This window comes from Anser anser, assembly GCF_964211835.1.
Source record: "Anser anser genome assembly, chromosome: 1".
NCBI classification, from domain to species: Eukaryota; Metazoa; Chordata; class Aves; order Anseriformes; family Anatidae; genus Anser; species Anser anser.
Window position 1 is genome coordinate 42,256,930 of NC_139720.1, and position 22,729 is coordinate 42,279,658.

Below are 22,729 nucleotides of genomic sequence, written 5' to 3' on the forward strand. Positions count from 1 at the left end.
TGAGCACAGTGCGTGTAAAATATCCAAATGGTACTGTGAAGAGCACCAGAGAAAAACCTGAAGAAGTTTAATCTTGAGTTGTCTTGTTGTGCCTGAAGCCGAACACTGGAAAATGAGGAGAAGGCGAAACAGCCATGGTTAGCTCATTAAGTGGGTACTGCCCAGTCTGAATGAGACAGGGTCAGGTAGGGAAAACCAGTAGTACGTAGTTGTTTAACTGGGGAATATACCATCGTGTAGATGTACATAAGGTTGAGTACTCTAGTGTTAATTTCCTCATTTCTAAACTTTGGGGTGTTATACTCCATGACCTTTCAATGTAGGTTTTTATGTAATCTTTATATATGACTTTTAAAATCTGACAGATGGCAAGCTTTTGCAGTCATTATCCCTTTATTTCCTCGGAATGAGATCTGGTAGATGGTAGAAAAAAATCCTAAGGGAAATGATTTCTTCAGTGGTTGTGTCAGTTCAAACTAGAGTGTACAATGTACTGCAGAGGACAACTCAGCAGTGATAAGTCAGAGGACTGTATGACTTAACAGGGCTTGTTCTGTTTGTGCTTTGTGTGGTTCTGGGAAACAGAGCTAGCTTGTCTCTGTATTATGCTGCTGCTCTGCCTCAGGGAAAGACTGGGCTTGGGCAGGATAAATTAATTTTCATTTGGACTGTGTCTCCCTCCCTTTCTCCTGGCATCACATTTGAAGTTCCTGTGTTGTGTGATCAAAAGACATGTGATGCGCAGAATCAGTCAGCTCTGCTACCATCAGCAGGACTGTGTACAACACAGACAGTATTAGGGATTATGGAGATACTATCTAACCAGTAAAGAGAAGAAAAGCATCCAGTCTTTAATAAAAGGGTTGTATCAGTGAGGGTGGAGAAACACTTGATCGGTGTAGACAAGGTAACATTTAGCAAAAAGCTTGAGGATTAACTTTTAAACTCTACCTGATGTGGGAAAAGGAAAATGTTTATCTTCTGAAATCAAACACATTCTTTTTTCCCAGGACACTGAACATGACTGTACAGAAAAATCTTCCTTTAATTTACATTCACTGCCTTACTCCTGAAATATTTCCTTAAAACAGGTTAGCCAGAAATAATCAGGCTTCCCAAAACTTGTTGCTTTTAATTTACTATTAAGGGAGCAAAACAATGTTATTGAGAGCACCTGATGTAGACTAGATTTCTCCCTTCCCTTCCCTTCCCTTCCCTTCCCTTCCCTTCCCTTCCCTTCCCTTCCCTTCCCTTCCCACACTTATTCTCTTTTTCTCTCTCTCTGTCTTTCTCTCTCTTCAGGTAGAGTACTGCCCTTCAGCTGCAGCCTCCCTCTAGCATCTTCCTGTACCATTTTTTCCTCTGTAAACTCAGCCCATGAACATTCAGGTTTCAGTCCAGCTGGCAGTAAAGTTGGTGCATGAACAACTCTCAGTCCTCCTGATATGCCTGGAGTTGCCTGAAGGAAGAAAGTGTCGCTGTCTGAACAGGGTAAGTAACAAGGGATAATCTTGGCAAATATAATTGCTACTAGCATTGTGAAATTTGACACGATTTCTTTGATTATTTGCTCTAGAAATAATGTATTTCCAAATTGCAGTGATCTGTGTAATGCCTACTCCAGTTAAGTTTGCAAAACACTTATCATTCTAATTTTGTTCTCAGGTGCTTGTAGCTTTATTGAAGCATTCAAATTTCATTCTTCAACTTTTTCTGGAAGCGGCCCAACCCAATATTTTTTCCAAAATTAAAAATGGAACAAAATCAAATCATATAAGTTTTAACAGCATATCATTTCCAACTACTGGATTAGTTTTCATCGTCACCTCAGATAAACAGTCTGAATAAGTGATAAACTCCTCCTATGCTACAGAAAACTATTTGTTTTTCCTTTTTGTGTTATGTCAGGAAAAGATTTATTTTTTGTAATAAAATAGGGATGCACTGAAATGTCAGCCTGAGCAGTACGATTGCTTCAGCCTCTGTATAAGCTAATAATAACAGTTTCCTGAAAGGATGCTAACTCCAGAAACTCTAGAACTGTACAGAGTGTTACAGGGGGTGAGGAGAGTGAAGGTTCCCAAGGAGAAAGTGAAATTTAACAGCTAATATTTAATTGAATGGGCATAGACTGTTTATTCTTGTTCTATTCCCTATTAAAAAAGAAATATCATAGGGACAGCTAGGACTAGGTCTCTGCTAAATAAATAATGACATACCAGAGCTCTGATTGTCTTTCTAACCACATCTCCACTACTGTGTTCCACCCACTTATGACAATGTAAAGCTTGTCTCCACAAATATGGTATTAAGATGAAGCTAATGTGCAAGAGTATCTTTTGTTGTTCTAGAACATCTCTACAGTCTTTCGCAAAAGCTAATTTATGGGATTTCACTGTTCCTTTATCCCAAGACACCCTTTACCACTGAACATCTCTCTGCCATGTGCACAAGCATATACATCTGCTCTGTCTTTTCTTTTTTGGCTTCCAGGAGCTAGAAGGGAGGAGAGGAAACTCTTTCCCCTGAATGAACCATAAGAAGAAGTGTTATAATGGCTGATACTACTCAGTTCTGCAGGCATCAAAACAACATTTGGTGATGGCTTTGTAAAATTGTGTTTATCAGGTAAATTTGGCCAATGGTCAGCTTTCTCAGAACTCATTTTGGAATTATGTATTGTGTGGCCTTGAGCAGCTCACTTCTTGTTTTTAATCTAGATGACAAATGTCTATACACCTTCTATATATTTAGTATTTCTGTGAAAAAATAAAGCTAAAATAGGAGAAATATTTTTTAAACTCTATTTATTAGTAAAGAAATTTATACAGGAGAGAAACACGCTTCTGCGATTGTTCCATATTTTTTTCTATTTTCCAATCTACAGCAAAGTTCAGACTTTGTATCTCGTTGTTTTGGAGGATAGCTGTTCTAACAAAACCAGAAGCTGTTGCTTTGTTCTTAGATGCTGCTTAGTTGTATAACAAGCACTGCCCTTGGCCAAGGGAAAGAGAAGCTGCTTCTGCACAGCATAACATGAAATGAAGTTGAAAAATGATCTGCCACTTGTATGAGTGGTAGAAATTTATGCAAGCTTTGTCATGGTCAGCAGGGAAGATTAATGGAAGATGGGACTTGAGTCAATCAGCGTTGAAACAAACTGAACCAATTAATTAAATGGAAACACTTAGCAGAGCCTGTATCAATAAATACAGATGAATATTGATGTGGATCTGTAAGATTTGGGGCAGAGGGGGATGAAACAATGTAGAGAATAGAAAACATTTAAAGGGAAAGAGTTTCACAATGTCTCTGCCACTGATCATCCAGAAGGATTAGGTACTGATGGGAGGTACTGAAGCTCTAGGGCTTGCACAGAAAAGCTGGGGCCATATTATTTTTCTGTAATATATTTTATCTATATATATATATAATACAGAATGGCCATGAATTTATGTTTAATCATACAATTATGGCAAAATCCATGATCTGAAATTAGAAATGTACAGCCCTATAATGCTGTGGGATAGAAAATATATATTGAAACTGTGTTTTTCCCAAATCAGTTATTCACACAGTGACAGTTCATTATAATTGTGTATAAAATGACCACCTCTGTGACTAGGAGAGTTTCTATAGAGCTTCTCATCTGCTGGACTTCTCCAGAGTGTCACTCTATAAACAAAGAAGAGGAGGATATTGATGATGCTAGGAGTCTTAGGATGAATTAGGCAGGGCTTAAGAGATGTTTAGGTTTAACTAGTGGCGTAGCTTTGTGTTTTATGAACGGGGGGAAATCATGGGCAGTGTTTGATGGTGTTCTGATGGGGGCAGTAAGGAGTACAGTAGTGCCATATGAATCAAGAGGATTAGTAAGAGGTATAAAAAGACGTTAAAATACTTACATCAAAGGAGGTGGTGCTTAGAAGTAAATTCTACAGTCTAGTGTTGTGTGGGAAAGAAAATATCTTATTCAAATTGCAGAGTTTGCAGAACTCAGGGAAAAAAATGCTGATAAAACAAACAAACAAAAAAAAAACAAGATATTTTTCTCTTTCAAAAGACTAAAAAGGGCAATACATATCCAGATGAAGAAATTGAATCATTTGCTTCTTTCTCCCCTACTTCCTGACTACAGCATTAGTAACTAAGACATATACAAAAATAATAATAATAATTGAAAAAATATGAAGTTGTCTTAACTTCATTTCTGCATGGCAACCAGTTATCATTGAGGCAGAGGCTTTTTTCATAAAGGAACACTGCTGGAAGGGCTATATATAAGATTCCTGGTATAGAATCCAAATTGAATTAAAGTGCCCTTCTGAGCTGGGATCTGTCCCTGAAAGATAGAAGAAACAGAACAGAATAACATCATGCAGCTTAAATTCATCTTGCTGTATCTCAGCTCCAGGAAGTTGGTGGATAGTATGACCTCAGAGAGGTTCATCTGACTGCTGAAGGGAATTGTTCAGCTGAATGAGAGCAGTCAGGGGAAAAAAAAAATAGAAAGAAAAAGAAGTTTTAAAATGTTGTTTCTAATTCCAGACTGAACTGGAAAGGATCAAAATTGACTCTCTGGGCCTGATGCAGTTGCTAATAAAATCATATATTCTCCAACTAACACAATTGGGAACAAGTTCAAATTTCATTTCTCTTTTTTATTTTTAAGAGGCCCCCTTTTATTGCCTATAATTACATGAACATTAAAAATGCTCAATATTTTTAGAAGTTAAGTAGGAAAATAAGCCTGCCTTCCCCACTTTCCCAGAAGGGCAATGGAGCTGCTGCATATAATTAATAACACAATTTTGACCAGCATTGTCAAATTTGAGGAAAACATGTCTGTAACTTAAAAAAGAAATAAATTAAATCTAGTGAGGTGGCAATGAGAAAACTGGCCATAATAAATATATTAGTGCAAACATAGACAAGCTATCTGTCAAATTGTATCCCCTTCTTCATCCTTCGACTTGTTTCTAACCATTGTAGCCCAGCAAGACCATAAACACAGGAGATTGTAATGTTTCTGTTTTTAGGTTGCCTATAGTTTTGAAGTTTGGTAAATTTTATCAAAGTAACCATTTTAGTAAAGTATATATGTACATAATGCTGCTGGGAAAAGTCAGTGCAGAATTGTGCTTTAGACCATTCTCATTGCGCTCCACAGAGCCCCATCTATGGGACCTCAGGCTGGGAAATGGACTTCTCAGCCTCTCCTTAGTCCTGCGCCTTTCCTGCCTGCTTATACTTATTACCATCAGAGAAGAGCCCTTTCTAAACAAAAGACTCAAATAATTACTTGTGATTTTTCCCATGAATTGCATCCATGTGTATGTCTAGGAGGACTTTATAATAGTTAACGTTTACATTTATATAACAGATAAAAACAGATGAGAGTCTCAACTGTTTTACATGTGGATGTGTTTTGTGTCCTCCCCCCCCCAAAAAAACAAACAAACAAAAAAAAAAAAACTTTGTCTGTCTTGCCAAGAATTCCTCAGAAAGTGAAGGTGAACTAGTGAGATTTGTAAAATGCTACAGTTTTTCTTTACGAAGTCCCCACTGTAGATTGATGTCAACTGTCGAATTCTTAATGTATTAAAAGAGTGTCTAGATGGTGAAGGGTGGCTGATGCAGAGTGACATTCTTGTAGGCATTATCAGTTTCTTTGCTCTATTGAATTGTTTGCTTCCAAGAAAGAAGAAGAGAAAATCCCATGTTATTCCCACCCCAAGAGCATAGAACTAGTGAGGATTTTTTTTCTGATGCAGATGAAAGAACTACTGCCCTGGGTGCTCTTAGGAGTAATGGAGTTTGGGTTGTTCACAATGCTGTGTCTCCATTTGGGATGCCTATTATTAGAATTTCTGGTTCCCCTATGTCTCAAAAGAAAGCTAAGCTGAGCCAGTGGGAACCTACATAACACAGAGACACATTAACTGTCAAGGATTTATAATTTTAGAACAGTAGTAAGCATGCCACTCCCCACCTGAAACTTATTTTTAACATTTTGTGTTTGCTCACAGGCGACTGGGCTGTCAAAGAGTCAAAGTAAGGTTTTTACTAGTTAAGCTTCATAACAGCTCAAGCAGACAGTTTTATCCGATTAGGATGTGAGAGGAGTTCTTTCAAAGAACTAAAATAAATAAACAAATAAAATAAATAAAGCCCATGTCCTGATCCCCAGTCCTGTGTCCTGCAGAGCAGAAGTACTCCAAGGGCTTGCTACAGCATGTGACAATAAATGATGCTTCTGTTGATTACCATAGTAAATGAGACAGTGTTTTTCTCTCTTATTCAGAAACACTTTGCGAAAGCATTTGGAATAATTAGTTAAAAACATACTATTTTCTCTTTAGGAGAACATAGCTGATTAATCTTCTAGGTTAGAAGACACAGGTGTGTGAGGATAAGAGCCTTGTTTGTTTGAATAAACATAAAGTGTCTCATAGCTTTGCAAATTATTTCCTTTTAAAGCAATCTAGGTAAATGAAGACACAAATACCTGTTCAATATTTATTCACTGAAGAACAGAGAGGTTTCAGTTATGTTTTATTTTTGAAACAATGTTAAAAGCTGTTCTAGTATAATTCTATTGAGCCTAATGGTTTGTCACCGGAGATGAATTTGGTCCTGGTATCTCTGTTTTCACCTGCCAAGAAAAAAGTATTTTTCAGCTGACTTTATATATTAATCACTCGCAGGCAGGAGACAAGTCCTGGAACAACTCTCTTCTTTATATGGACTTTTTAATTCAGTTTTTCTAATGAGTTGGGAGGGAAGTCAAGATCACAGCATTTTTTGTCATGATTTTGAGTCAGTTTCACAGATTTGATCATGTTTATCCCCAAACTCTTGAATTTCTTGATGGATTGATCAAAGGCATAACTTAAAAAGTATATTTGTAGAATGAAAGAAGTAAAAACAGGGCTCCTTTGGAGATTTTATTAACTGACCTGCATGCAAATTGTTGCTTCAGATGAAACTGGAGTATATTTCAGATGTCTTAAATATTCTAACTTTCAGAAAGATTGGAAATGTTCTGCATTCACACTCTGCCTGGATGGGCAGGACACCTCTGACAGCACAGAGTGGTCCCACAGTGTTTGGGCAAAGGGCTCAGGAGCGCTGAAGTGATGGAAAATTAATAAATTGTATTTTGAAAGCGGTTACCTTCCATCTATACTTACCCACCGTCCAAGATTTTCTTTGGAAAATTTATGTGACTAGGGAAGTGATTGTCCCTTTGTACTTGGCACCAGTGAGACCTCACCTCAAGTACTGTGTTCAGTTTTGGACCCCTCACTACAAGGACATTGAATTGCTTGAGTGTGTGCAGAGAAGAGCAACGTAGCTGGTGAAGGGACTAGAAAACAGGGCATATGAAGAGCAGTTGAGGGAACTGGGGTGGTTTAGTCTGGGAAAGAGGAGGCTGAGGGAGACCTCATCACACTCTACAACTGCCTGAAAGGAGGTTGCAGTGAGGAGGCTGTTGGTCTCTCTTCTTAGGTGACAAATGACAGGAAGCAAGGAAATGGTCTCAAGTTACGCTGGGGAGGTTTAGATTAGGTATTAGGAAGAATTGCTTCATGGTGAGGGCGGTCAAGCATTGTAACAGGCTGCCTAGGGAAATTATGGCATCTCTATCCCTAGAGTTATTTAGGAGACCTGTGGACATGGCACTAAGGATCGTGGTTTAGTGGTGGACATGGTAGGTCAGGCTGATGGTTGAACTTGATGATCCTGAAGGTCATTTCCAATTCTATGATTCTGTGATTCAGTATCGTGGCTTCCAAATTCAATGTCAATATCATACAGCTCCTGGAGAGCTTTAGTTTACGGATAATTCTGCCAGGCAGACTATCAGGGAAATTGGGTTAAAGAGAGGTTTCTTAATCAGTAGAATGTTGCTCACTAAATAAAATTTGTCTCTATCAGATACATTGACTTGCAGATCAAGCTGAAATTATTTGTTGGGTTTTTATTTTAGCTTGTTCTAAAAACATCACGTTATGTAATGTAGGTTTTAAGATATTGTGATTTCAAGAGTGATGTATTTTAGTGACTGAGTTCTCTTTAAATAGAAAGATTGCTTTCTCTTCCCAAGCCACAATGGAATAATTGGTGGGCTAGCATGAATGAGTCTTGAGCTGCATACATCAGGGCCACTTGAGTCAGGTTAAAGTCCTTCAAACCTCAGTTTGTAATTAAAAATGAGAGTATGGGCATGGTCCTTAAATCCTGATTAGAAGTCACTTAAAATAATTACAGAAGCAATGAATGCAATTTGAGTTATTCTTTCCGTGGCAGGCAGTGGCTAATCCTAGTTGGTGAACAGATATCTCCATAAAATATTCTTGAAAGTGATTATGTAAAATTTCAGGTTATGTTTTTAAAAAAAAGTCATTACTAGGATACATAAAACTAGTCTAGAGTATACAGAGCAAAATCTCAGCAATATGCTAACAGCCAAACATGTAAATCATTATCTATTATATGCTGTTATAGTCAACATAATTGCTAATATTACATTGTATTTAATATTTTATAAATTAGTTTGATATATCAGCTATATTTCCACATAACTGTTCTGACTTCGTTATCATTCATGCAGTTCACTTGCAAAACACCCATGTGATTTTATTATGTGAGTTTATTTGGTCCCTCATTTCCTTAGATACTAACCTGCATTTTTCCTCATGTATTTAATTGTTTCCTCCTTTTATTTTTCCTGTTTTGATTTGTGTTTTTGTGACACTCTGACTGAGAATCACAGATGTTTGGGAATGAGCTTAGAAGTACAAGCTTGTGCTCACTGTGATGTTTTGGTTTTGTTTTTTTAAAGCCCCCTTGTACTCCCCAAAAATCTTCTGAACAGTAATACACACATTATGGAGTATAGTTGTCATCTCAAGGCAGCCTTCCATAAAGTATTGACCATTAGTGCACTATCTGTTCCACCGCATAATTCACATGATTCATCAAGAGCCAGGAAGGAACAGTTTGCTTTTTCTGGCTTGCACACAATCATCCTTAATGTATTTTCTGAGATTCAAATTCAATGCTGAGTATTGCAAGGATTTCAGACAATGCAATGACATTAAAAGCTTTTGTACTAGCAGTGTCTTCATCAAGAGCTATAGTTTAAGTTATATGTATCTTACAGCTTCCTATTAAGATTTTTTTGTTGTTTATTCCCTCCCCCTCCTACTTAGAATCCACTTTGCCTTGGGAATAGATTTGCAGCTCTGTCCTGTTCTTGTCATTGTGTAGGTGGTAAGGTACTGCAACCATATTTTGCTTTCATAGTAAACCAGTTTTCACTTCTTCTCCAAGTCTGTGAGCTATTCATGATTTAAAAAGAAAAAAATATATATATTTTTTAAGTAACTCTTTCTCTTCCTGTCAACAGAAATGAGACTGGCAACTTGTATTTGTATTTGTGCTCCTAGTTTATTTTTTACTATGTTTAGGTAGGACAGGATGAGAGGAGTGCTTCTGGAAAGATATAGAGAGTCACATCCATCTGTAGTGGAGGTTCATGCTGCTTCTTAGGATATATCCATCCACTGAATTCACATGCACTTCCATCATCACAGCCGTTGCCTGTTGTAGCTTGTGCTAACCCATTTTACTTCATGTTGCAGCAGACTAGGAAGTCATGAACAGGGTTGTAATGAAGAGGGCCAAAGACAGGGTTGTGTGCATATGTTTGAAGTTCCCTAAACATATGGAAGGATTTTAAAATATGTGGATTTTGAAGACCCAAGAACTAAACTAACCCTGAGAAATCTGCATTTTAAGGATGTCAAAACTGGTCCACCGATGGTGACTGTGAAAGGCTGTGGCTCTGAAACTGGCAGCATTCATTACAGCAGCATGAAGAGGAAGCTTTCCAGATCAGTTGAATTACCTTTGAAGATCTGTATGTCAGTCCTGCAAAGGAGCACATGAGAAGAAAATGTCATAATACTTCAATTTGGTCTTGTTTAAGGTTAGATTAGCTTATTACCATTTCTATAATGAAATCAATGTGAAAAGAACAGGAAAAAAAAAGTCCATTTCAACATACATCCCAAAACTTCTAGCCATTCGTATGCTAGTTTGCATTCACATCCCTGACTGATCTCAGAACTGAAAAATGTACCACAGATTTCCTCAGCTGAATCAGGTGAGGTCACATTTAGGTGTACTAAGTAGAGATACACGTGCTTATTGGTAGACAATGCTGGCTCATTGGATCTTTACAGCACTGAAGTACTTTTCCAGTCCTTGAAAGTATATCTGCTCAAACTTTTTCTAAAACATATCCTAAAAGGAGAGGTAAGCAGGTGCTGGAAGTCTTAAAGATTTTTATTTTATCTTTAGAGATTTTATTTTGAAGTTAACCCCAACTTTTTTTTTTTTTTTTGAGAGAGAGCTCTGAAAAAATATAGTGATATGGGACTAGTATAACCTACTTTAATAAATTTATGGCTTTTTAAACAATAAGCTGGATATTCCTCTAGTATTCTGTGAAAGCGTCAGTATATTTTGACCATTTGTTCTCTTGTTATGTTAGTTTGGAAACCTTGGGATAAAATGTCTATTTTTCATGTAATTTCTGAGACTGTCTACTTCTAGGAAATCCATGCTCAAGTCCCATAAGGGCTGTTTCGTGACAAACTTCTAATTATTTAGTCAATGAATTTCTGATGCATGATATAATTAAATGTATTTTCATTCTTGATTTGTTACAGAAATGAGCGTTGAATGAGTTAGTTAAAGACTGATAATAAACACACAAAAATGTCGTATAGTCAGATGAAATATTGAAATTGGATTGTGAGCTTGAATTTCTTTACCCTTAACTCAGTGGGTATAGTGAGCACTAAGGGGATCCATCAGAGCACAGCACCTCAATTTAATAGGCATACGGCATAAGATCAGCTTTTGAAAACTGTCATTCTCACATTGCATCCTTGCCAAAATATTGCTATTGAATTTCAGAAACACTAATTTAGATTTTTAAATAGAGAATGACAGAAATATATCAGAGAACTGCTGGGATTATTGTTGATGATATTTTGTATAAGATCTTTTATAGCAGAGAAACATTGCTTACTGCCAGATTCTCAAAGAACACTTTTCTTGCTGAGTCAAGTTTTAAGCTAAAGCCCATGGTGCTGGCCGAGTGATATAACTTCTAACGGAGATATAAAGAGAAACAGGGGGAAGAAAACTCCCTGCTCCACTCTGTGCCCAGCTGCTCCCTCTGAACTGTTATATGGCAGGCACCTCACATAGGTTTGCTCCTGGTTGATTCCTCTCTCTAAACTCTCTCCTGAAGACTTTCCATAGATACATGATTTTCTGCAAAAGGCCTCAGTCTTGTTGCTTCCACTGTGCTATCCTAACACCAAGTCACACCTTTCCTGCCCCACAAATGGGAGATGACATTTGCTGGGTGACTTGAGTTGTGCCTGTCAGCCAGGAAGCCAATGTCAGAGGTGACTGGGCCATCAGACTGTAGCTGGTACGTCCACCCAAAAATGAGCAAGATATCAGTGCATAAACCCTCACCTCCAGTCTAGGCACATGGATGGTGGTACAGTGAGACACTTGGTACAGAAAGACAACTATCACTTGCAATATCCACTGCCATCAGCAAATTAATTCTTTCTTGTAGAGGCTGCTGCCACTTACAAGGCATTTCTGGAGCCTTGCCCATGGGTATGTGAAGGTGGAGCAGTGCTTCAGCTGCTCGGCTGAGTTGCTCAAGCATAACCAGACACCAGCTGGAGCCACCTCAGCAGCCATGACTGACTGCTTCTGTACTTCCTTTTATTTGGATCAGGAGTGGGACCAGGCTGCCCGAGCCAGGCAAGCAGCAGCACTCATTGCAGCAAGCAAGGAGAGCTCCAGCCCAGAGATGTTGCTGCCCTCTGGGCTGTATGGCCTCAAGTGTAGCGCTACTTGTTGGGTCTCTCTCTGTTCCTCCATTCTCCTTCCACCTTGGTGCCTGCAAAGGACCTCATATAAATATGTTTTCTTTGTTGTTCTTGTTTTTTTTTTTTCCTTGAGGTCCATGTAAGTACTTTCTAGGAGTCTTTCTCCCTCCATTTTTTGAGTCTTGAGACCCTAATCTATGCACTTGTCATTTAATTACTGACCTATTAAAAATATGGTCAGTACTTGTTGACAGAAATGTGCATTTTCATACATTGGGGTAAGGGTGGGGAAAGACATTTTTTGTGCTGTGTACCACCATCAGAGATTACAAGATGTGAACATGGTAGTAGTGCTCCACAATTAAAGATGATTCAGCAGTGCATCTCTCCATGACATTACATGGTCAAACAGTGGAAAGTTGCAAATAAACAAAAATTACTGAGGAGCTGAAAATCCTATCCACTATGCACAAAGCTAGCATTTAAAATATGCTCAGCTGTCTACAAAAATTAATGAAATGTTGGTTTGAGAGCTGGAAACATATTGTTAGATTATATTTTGATTTGGGCAGACGAAGATGAAGTACATTCCATGTAGTGAAATAAATAGAAAAGTCTGCAGCATTTACTTGCCAAACATACTTGCAAATAATTGCATTTTAGTTGAAAGGGTACAGTATTTAGGCCAACTGAAAATTAATACACTGTTCAGCAGGATGCATGGGAAACTGCATATACCTCTTCACCTGGGAGATGCATTATTATTTCTATATGAGCCAAAATTATGAGGAATTACTGACAGAGATTTCAGCACCTTCTGTTAGGAACAGCCTGATGAAAAAGTGTGCTAATGGAAATCAAACAGTATGTGGAGAGAGTGGCTGTAATCTTCATGCACATTAACCGTACTAAAATCAGTGGCATTAACTGTAATAACGGTTTGGCCAAGACAGAGTTTAAGCCATTGGTGTGCGGCTGGGGGTGGGGAAGAGCTAAATTTTCTTTGGAAATTTGGATGTGATTCTGTGCTTTGTCTTTCCTAATGTCTCACTGAAATCTCAACTTTTTTCTTTTTTTTTTTTTTTTTTTTTAGTTCTTTTGGCCAGTTTCAACCACATTTGGCAGAAAACTAAAGGTCTCAGGGTTAATTAACTTTGTCAAGACTTATGCAGCCATGGCATCTTTCCCATAGCCCCAGTAAGGAAAAGACTGCTGTTAGTTCAGTAAACAATGGAGAATTCATTCTGGAATTAGAAATGTCCTCCACATGCTTTGGTGTATCTTGTACTTCCTAGCACACCAAAGACAATCAGCCACAAGACACTGACATGTAGGAAGACAGATCATTGGTTTCAGTGGTTGCTGAACTATTTCTTTGGTTCACAGGGTGAGCGTTACTCAGAAATCCTGAACTATCAGCAGAAACAATGTGTTTTCAGTATATCTTGTAAAACGTCTGACTGCTGGTTTTACTTTTATTTTAAAGTAACATTCTTTTCATAATATTTCTGCTTGAACAATATGCATGCTCAACAACTCTTTTCTCTCTAATGAAAGAAAGCATGTTGCTACCTACTTATTCTCTACCTGACGCTGTAATGGTGCCTATGTGATCAGAATTCTGTTTCAAATATTGATATACAGAGCTAAAATGGTGAAAGGACTAGAGGCCATGACTTCTGAGGAGCAGCTGAGGATACCGAGGTTTATTGGTGTTCAAGAAGCATGGACAACACTCTTAGATACATGGTGTAACTCCTGTGTTGCCCTGTGTGCAGCCAGGGTTTGGACTCCATGATCCTCATGAATCCCTTCCAACTCAAGATATTCTGACTCTACAATTATATTTCCATGAAATTCAGCAGTAGAAGTGTTAAGGAAAGAAATGAGGAATAATGCAGGATGTTAAGCAAAATTGTTTCTAAGTAGGGTGGCTCTTTAACAGTCTCCGAAAGCTGGTAGATGAACTTTAAAGGTTGTGTACGCTTCAGCAGGCAGAAGCTATGCTTCAGCAAACCTGAGACTAAGTGACGATAATGTTAAATGCATATTGCCCACTTCTGTAAAAAGAGCAGTGGAAAAAAAAACTCAAAATCACGCTTGCCTAAGGATTTAGGAAAAAAGGTGACTTGTGGGTGGATGAGACTTAAGCGTCATATAAATAAGCTAAGTGTTCTGAGGCAACTAGGATCTCTTTAAGAAATGGAATTGACACAGAGGAATCAATGGTTATGGCAAAGCTTATAGACACTCTTCTGGAATAAGTAATGAAAAAATATTATTTCCAACTTGGCAATTGAATACCATATGCAGTCTTAAAGACACCAAAGCAACAGCAATGCTATATGTCATTGCTAAGTTACTGTGGCCTTGTGATATGTGTTTATTTTTAGGGAATTCTTGCCTGAATGCTCAGGTATTTTAATCAATATTACTTGAGTGTAATTTCCTGTTTTACCTGTCACAGAAATTGCTTCATGATAGTTAAAAATAATTATTTAAAGGTAAAAAATTGAAGTTTTTTTTTAAGATATACTAAATATTACAGGATTATATTTTAATAACTGTGCATTTAACCATGTATGAATTTTATTTGATATAAAGTTTATGAAAATGTTCATTGGTACAGCTTGCAGAATTCTTGAAAATGTCAAACAATTGTAGTTGTAGATGAAGTTACTTTTCTTCTCAACATTTTCAAGAAGCATTTTTCAAGAGATGCTGCTTTAATATTTATATAAGCACTTAGAAAATAAAACCTTGGGTGCTGAAAAAATATGCATGTCAGTAGCTTCTGCTTCAAACTGACAACCTGTACATCTTTTCAACAGTCCTTAGATGGTTTATAGTTAGCTGGCCACATTAAAGATTTAAGCTCCTGAGGTTAGCGTTTTCTCTTTTCAAGGGAAGATAGCTTACTATGTCTTGTTCTCTTGCAGACTCTCAGTGCATCTTTTGTCGTGACAAATGAAGCTGATGCTGTACTAAGGTTTCAGCTCTGCTGTCTATCATTTTGCTTTCTCATGAACAGGAGCAATTTACCTGGTGACCAGAAGCGTACAGTGTTCAGCTTTGTCAAAACAAAGACGTGACAGACAAACAAATTTCAGTGTCTGGAGCAGTGTGTGCTATCCTTGGTCATGCTAAATCATGGACCTTTTTCCCTGCATGTGTTTGGTAAGTTCAGTACAATTTAGATCTCCTTGTTTCTGATGTGGAACCACAAGACTACTCCTATAATATTTACCTGATAGCTAACAGTTTCTGTTGCTAGTTAGCATCTTTCTTTCAAGTGTGTGCTGATGGAAATACTAAGGCATAGACCTAAGAAAAAATAGCCACATAAGCCTGGTTGGAATCAGGAGAGTGAACATTTCCCAGGAAAAGATAATTTAATCTCCCTTCCCTTTTACCATTTTTAAATTTTGTTCTGCCATCCAATGTAAATGAAAATAGGTAAACTGAGGCACATAAATATTCAGGAATAAAAAACCTTTTGCACTGTATATTCCACTCTTGGATTGTGCTTCTTTCTTTAAACCTTCATTAAGAGGCTTTCAAAAATCCATTTAGCTTGACTTGATTTGAAATATAAATAGCAAGCAGATCACTGTCCCAAATATCATGTGTGCAACTCTCTTTAGCACTTAAACAGCGTCCTGTAAGTGCCTGGCACACACACAGAGAAACAAGTCTCTGTAGAATAAGCTGATTTAAACACACGTCATGAGACCTACATGTCAGTAGTGGCCAGTCTACACACTGCAACTCCTGGCTGACCTAGGAGACCTTAACTGATAATGAAAGAGGAAAATAGGAAAATTAACAATAAATTGCTAGAGAGTAAGATGTACTGTAGATCATGTGCATTTTTACCATGTTGCAAGTTAACTCCTTAATGCATCCTTCAGTAAAATGTTTACCTGTCTGTATCTGAGTATCAGGATTTCACTGGAAAGAAAGGATTTTCTGGAAGGAAAGTATCACTATTAAAGTAGGAATGTTATGTACCAGACCTTTTATGGAGAAAAATTTAAGAAGAAGGAAACGAACTAGTTACCTGGGCTTTTAGCATATGCCAACCTTGTTTCTGTGCTACAACATGTCTTAACTTATTAAAAGTACAAAAATACTATCTGGAGTATAACATGTAGCCTCTTATCTCACTGATGCCTTTGCGTAGTTCAAGATGAGGTCACCACCTGCCTTGGAGATGTAAATCCTGGCCTGAAAACATGCATGCTCAACCTGTTTGTGTTGATATCTTGCTTATCTATGCAGATATATGAAAAGCTTATATTTAATATTGATTGGACTCAAAAGTTTTTTATATCATAATTTTATTACAAAGCACAATTTCCACCAAATGTATAGTTTAGCAAGAGATATACATTCACAAAATTTTATAGTCGTGTTTTCCAAAAATGCCTTACACTGCCTTATTGAATGACTTAAATGTAACACATGATCTATACAACAAAATCACATAAAGGAAACATTTTCAATCGTTTTGCATATTTGAGTAAGATCTTATATTTTTATATTATGTTTCTAAGTAAATTTGCATACCTTTAATTCTAATTTTTGGACATGTAAAGACATCACTGTCAACATAGCTTGTTTCTTGCCTCTGTCATTAGATGTCAGAACAAAGGAGCAAAATAATTTTATTTTTTTTTAAAGTAGTTTCGAAATCTCTTAATCTCTGCTGGAACTTGCATTGCACAACACATCAGTGTGATGAGCATTGGATTTTCTTTCCCTTCATATATCTTCAAAGCACATTCAACTGCCTGAAATACTTTGCAAGAGTCAAGTTTGGGTTTTGTCCTCAGACCTCTGGAACAGAAAAAGTGAACAACTAGCAAGGCAGGCAGGGAGAGATGGAAAATGCAGGCCCTAAATCGAGAAACTGGTAGTTGATTTTTCCAATCACTTAGTCCAGTTAGCTCTTCATTTTTCAGTACAGCAGACACATTTACTCTCAATTTTCTGATGGTCACACTGAAGTACCGCATAAAGATTTATTATGATGGTGAAAAAATGTGACTTTTTTTCAAAATAGGTCAAGAATTTTCCAGTGGTGAAACAAACTATTTTTTTTCCATTTTCTTTTTTGTGTGTCAAACTCCATCCTCAGAATTCTGAAGTTGCTTTTTATGTAACATTTTATCTCTTGGAAGATGTTATGTTTAAGTGTGCCTTATCATTCAAGTGACTATATGCTTAGCAAGACGTGTTAAGAAGACATACTGCATCAACACCTTTGAAATTTAGAATTATAGTCTATGCTACAGTTCGTGCAGGAAAATGAAGAAAGCATATTATCTGCTAGAATTTCAATTTCAGTTCCAGAACTTCATTAACAGTGTTCTTTTTTTTTTCTGATCACAATCCACTGAATCATGAAAATAGTTTTTATCAACATTAATGTTTGTTACAGCAGGTAAAGCAAGAAAATATATAAATAATGTAACATAAAGTAGGATTAAATGCAATCTCTCCTCAAGGATTATCACAGAGCCTTATATCTCACAGAGCCTTATATCATCACATCATGGGGAAATAGCTTCTATTTTATGAGATTTTTTAAATTCCTAACCTTCCCCCCTACCCCCCATTTTTGCACACATATTTTCTTTGATCTTAGTAGGAATGTTTAAACATTCTGTATTTTGCTTTACCAGGCATTTTAAATTCATACAATTTTAAAAACTTTATTTACATTTTAACATCTGCATCATGTTTGTTGTTGTTGTTGTTGTGTTTGTTTTATTTTTAGATTTAAGCAATACTTACCATTTTCTTGCCCATCCATGGAAATTAATAAAGCTCTTTTAACATGCCACAGTCATTTTTTGCTAATTGCACTGAAGTCAGTTAGTTCTTTGTATTTATTAAGATATTGCAATGTGTCCTGCGTGCTCAGGATCCAAAATTCAAGAACATACTTAAAAGATCATCTGAAAGAAGTATAAGTATCAGATATTTTTTGATGTGTACATCAATTTTGCTGATAGAATTTTTGGCCCAGATGAATGATTTTTCTGTTGTTTCATTAGTCTCCAAATAGAAGAATACCAAACCCATTTATATGTGTGTACTTGTGACGTTAAAAAAAGTGTTGCGATTCTTAAGTGCTGAGATATAGGAGAATCTACGGGGGTTGAGAAGAGGTTCATGAGGTACACATTTCCTCAGTGTGGCAGAGAGCTCTGACACTGCACAGACAAGGTAAGTCTTAGTTTATCCAAGACTGATTGTGTCTTCAAGTGCTATGTGGCTTAATTCTAGATGTAACACAAGGGCTATGTGTATTACAACATAATGCTTTATCTGTATACTCAATTGCTGATATTTGGAAAATTAATCAAGGCTGCACATCTGTAAACCATAACAGTATTCTGAGTTCAGTATGTTCCTGCGTAATAGAGGACATGATCCTTACAGATCTGTGTGTCTGTCCAAAGTTAGGATTAGCCACATATGTAATTACTAAAAATCTCCAATTCTGACAGCTCAGTAATCTCCCTAAGCAATCTCTTTTGTTGTTTACCCCTTCTTACACTTAGTTTCCACCACCTCCCACCCCAAATAAGCAGCCTAAACCCTCACTTGACGCTTTTTTCCCTACTACATTTTCTCAAACCAGTGCAAAGGGAAAAGGTGTGGGGACTTCCTAGATTAAAGTGTGCAACAAGTCTAATCACAGCTATTAGAGCTAGGAAGCCTCCACTCAGTCAAGCTCTGCACAGCCAGAACAAACAATGAAGATTACAATGTCAGTGTTTTCAAAACAGGCACTTTTACAGAAAATGACTTTTCTTTTATTTAATAGAAATGCAGTTGAATGTAATTTTGTCCTTTAAGTAAACTATTCTCTACAAATGATAGAATTACAAAATTACAACTCGCTCTTTAAAAAGACAACGTTCAACAGGTTCCAAGAATTAGAGACTAGACTATCTTTAGAGTTCTTCAAAGCGTGCTTACAAATGACATTGCTTAATAGCAATTGAGAGTTGCATTCCCTGTACATAAATTTAGTCCTTTAAAAGTTGCTTCAGTGCAGCATAAGATAGTCATCTCAGCTTCCTTTGTTGTCAGCAGAAAGAAGCAGATGGAGTGACTTGCTTTGTGGCTGTTCCTGTCTCTCCACTGCATATAGATAAATCCTAGACAACAATCTCTGACTGGCCAGCACATTTTTTATCTTTTGCTAGAAGATGGTTTGCAAGATCAATCCTATTTGTAAAGTTACCAGCCTCTGGTGAATCTTGAGAGGATTCCAGCTGTTCCTCCAATCCCTGCAAAACTTCAGAGCCTCTCCAGCTGATTCCTTTCTTCACTCAAAGAGGATCTTTGCCCAGTCTTCCAGTGTTCATATGCACTTCTCTCTCCTCATCAATCTCTACTCAGTTCATATGATTCTTTACTAAAGGTCTTACACAACCCAGTGACAAATTAATGGGAAGTTTCCCTCTGATTTCACTAGGCTCTGAAGAACACCTTCTGCTTGCACTGTGACTCTCCAGGATTTTCCCAGCCTTCACTCTTTTATCGCCAACTCTACCCCTCTAAACTTGATGATCAGCTTCTGGTTCAAACAACTGTCAAATGCCCTGCTGGGCACTAAGTAACTGCTGCTAATTTCAAATTCCATACATAATGAAGCCTGGCACACATACCCTACAGCACGTGAGATTCAAATTCAGCTTTCTAAAGCATACTAAATGAAGGCAGAAATTCACTGTAAAGTCACAGTTCATTGTCTTCAACTGCAGAGCAGATAGAGCTTAAAGCTATCACAAATCCTTACCATTTATCGTTTTGATGCATGCTTGGTTGCCCCCATATCCCATTAACACTAAAAGCAGTTGAGCATATTATTGTTGCTCACAAACACACCCTCTGTGCCAAAATATTTTTTTTTACCAAAATAATGGAATTTTCATTAATGGGAGCACTTAAAAGAGAGATGGGAGAAAGAGCACGTCAAGGCATAGACTCTGCCTTCACTAGCAAGAGCAGCTGAGAGGTCTCCCATGGCAAGAGCAGAGCACTGCAACCACCTCTCACCAGCTTTAGACCCACAAGAGCCCCGTCCTGCTTTGTGCAATGGCTCTGCCCCTGCTCTCTCAGGAGGCTACAACAGCAAGCTATTGCCTCCCTCATGAAGCTCTCCGTTATTCTGCCACACAGCTGCTGCCAATATTTCCAGAGTGAGCCCAGGCTGCTGTTGCACAGCTCCGCTGTGCCGCCTGCGTGACAGATGGTGCACAGTGAGGCAGCGGCCACAGCTGAGCGTACATGGTGGAGGTGTGATTCCACTGTAGAGATCTTCCAGTGATGCTGCTCAGAAAAACTCCAGTGAGGGAAAGGAACAGTTCAAAATTCTATTATGTACATAAAAGTGTTTATTCACCCCTCATTGCACACAAGGCTGGAGGGTATTGCTGTGCCTGTTATCAACATTTTGCTTTACCTGAGAATCATGAAGTTCTGCAGCATTAAAACTAGACCCACTGTGTTCTGACTTTCTCTATCTGAGAAACAGATATCATTTTTCAATAGCTTTGACCGATTTGGATGTTGGGCCTACTAAACCCCGGGCATTAGAATTGCATGGGCCTGAGAAACTGTGAAGGTCAGAGCATGATCTAACAGTAAGAGCAGTAAATGCTTTTCATCTGGGGCCATTGTACATTGTCAAACTTTCACACAAGACAACTGCACCAAAAAAAAAAAAAAAAAAGCTGCTGAGTAGGCTTCAGGGGTACAGCCACAACTTTGGGGACACTGCCACATGAGTACATTTACCTGCCCTTTGCACTTCTCACATCTGGCTCACAACTCATCTGGCAGGGGATGTGTATGAGCATCACATGGAAGGGTCTTGTCCGCTATTCAGTGTGCAGAAAGCTCAGATTTTAGATAGTTTTAAGAAAGGCCAGGATGGTGTAGTCCAGAGAGTAAAAATGCTATCACAGTTACTGGGAGACATAAGGGAAATTTGGTAGGACAGCAACCCAGTAATTGAAGCAGGAGACATTTTGTTTTCAATAGGCTATCCGTTCTCCAAGAAAGTTAAAACTGAACATACTTTTACTGGGGCCCTCTAAAGGGAAAAGATATTTTTGAATACATGTATTTTCCAAAATGAACACAAAAATAGTATTTCTGTAGAAAAATGAATGCGCATCTCACATCTGCCTCCTCAGACCATAATAAAGTTACTTTGGATACTGCTGGGATTGTTCAGCCTGGAGAAGAGGAGGCTCAGGGGCGACCTCATCGCTCTCTAGAGGTACCTTAAAGGAGGCTGTAGCAAGGTAGGGGTTGGTATATTCTCCCACATGCCTGGTGACAGGACGAGGGGGAATGGGCTAAAGTTGCGCCAAGGGATGTTTAAGTTGGATATTAGGAAGAACTTCTTTACTGAAAGGGTTGTTAGGCATTGGAATGGGCTGCCCAGGGAAGTGGTTGAGTCACCATCCCTGGAGGTCTTTAAGAGACGTTTAGATGTTGAACTTAGTGATATGGTTTAGTGTTAGGTCAGAGGTTGGACTTGGTGATCTTGGAGGTCTCTTCCAACCTAGACGATTCTGTGATTCTGTAAACCATAAGGCTCCTCAGTAACAGGGGCAGTACTGCCAGTTATGTGTATAGATATGCCATGAAAATGTAGGTTAGCAACCTGGCTTTTGCATTAGAGCATCTTACAATAGGAAGCGGATGTTGAAGTTTTGTCTAAAAGGGTTACAAATGGGCTTGGGCTTTCTGTCTTCCCTACCCTGGCTCTTGCTGTCTTCACTTCTCCACCGATTTTCTTCACGTCCATGATTTCTTAATCTGAGGCAGAATGATTGCTTGTTGTCAATGAATGTTCTGTATAAGGTGTCTGCCTCTAAATTGCTTTCAAGCTGATAACTCTTTCTAATAAGCTGCAAGACAGCGCTCAGCATGTTTAATGTTTCTATTATTTTTCTACAGAATTAAAAACCCTAGCCAATATTTTTTTTCTTGTTTAAATCTTTTTACCCCCAATCATCTGGAAGAGAGAGAGGACTTATGCTACAGGTGCACAATTCTGAGCACAGCTGTCTCTCTTGCCTGTTCACGAAAGCTTGTCTTAGCAAACAAAACCACTGCCAACCTAGCTACTAACAGGAAAAATATGTATTCACTGATTATCATTTTTGTTTGCATTTTTTTCCCTCCATAAAACAAAAATATGAGCATAGAGCTCTGTATGCAGTTGATTCTGGTGCCCCTGTGGGCCTTGTCACAGAAAATAATATATATATTTGCTAATTTGTTCCTATAAAAATTTAAAAAATGCAAGATTAAAAAAAAAAAAGGCATCAAAGTGACAGTCTCTTCATAAGTCTGGCAACAACGGGGAAAAACAGCCTGATGTTGCTGCAGTTTGGCAGCCAAATGGGTATGTGCAGGCTGTTGCTGGCAGCAGTTTGCATTAGCTTAGGGTCTCCTTTCTGGAAAGAGACTTGAGCTGTCAGGCGTGGCCGTCCAGTCTGTGCAAGCAGGGCTCACTTGTCCTGCTGAGCTGCTCTCCTGCTGGGCCTCTCCCCCCACCTCCCCGCACAGCTTTAGCTGCAATTCTCTTATCATTATGGCACCCCTTGGAAAACTTTTAAGGATATTACCTAGCAAACACCTTAACTTCTGTGTAATTTTTTTACGTTTAATTCCTTATTTCCACATTTTTGGCTATGCAAGCCTCTGAGGTGAATACTCCCTCTCCTGTAATTTTCCTATATGAGTCAGTAACAATT

General features: G+C 38.1%; 1 long non-coding RNA gene across 4 annotated transcripts; it reads left to right on the top strand.

The window, feature by feature from the left end:
- Positions 1-788: 788 nt before the first annotated feature.
- LOC310884934 lies at positions 789-15,312 on the top strand. 4 transcript variants are annotated; one of them, XR_014574468.1, is made up of 4 exons: positions 789-1,491; positions 2,494-2,628; positions 9,808-9,997; positions 14,965-15,312. It is a non-coding gene; the product is annotated as an uncharacterized lncRNA (long non-coding RNA). The 4 variants fall into 4 exon arrangements; XR_014574469.1 differs by lacking the exon at positions 9,808-9,997 and having other exon boundaries at positions 814-1,491; positions 14,965-15,311; XR_014574470.1 differs by lacking the exons at positions 9,808-9,997; positions 14,965-15,312 and adding an exon at positions 2,888-6,362 and having other exon boundaries at positions 816-1,491.
- The last annotated feature ends 7,417 nt before the right edge of the window (positions 15,313-22,729 follow it).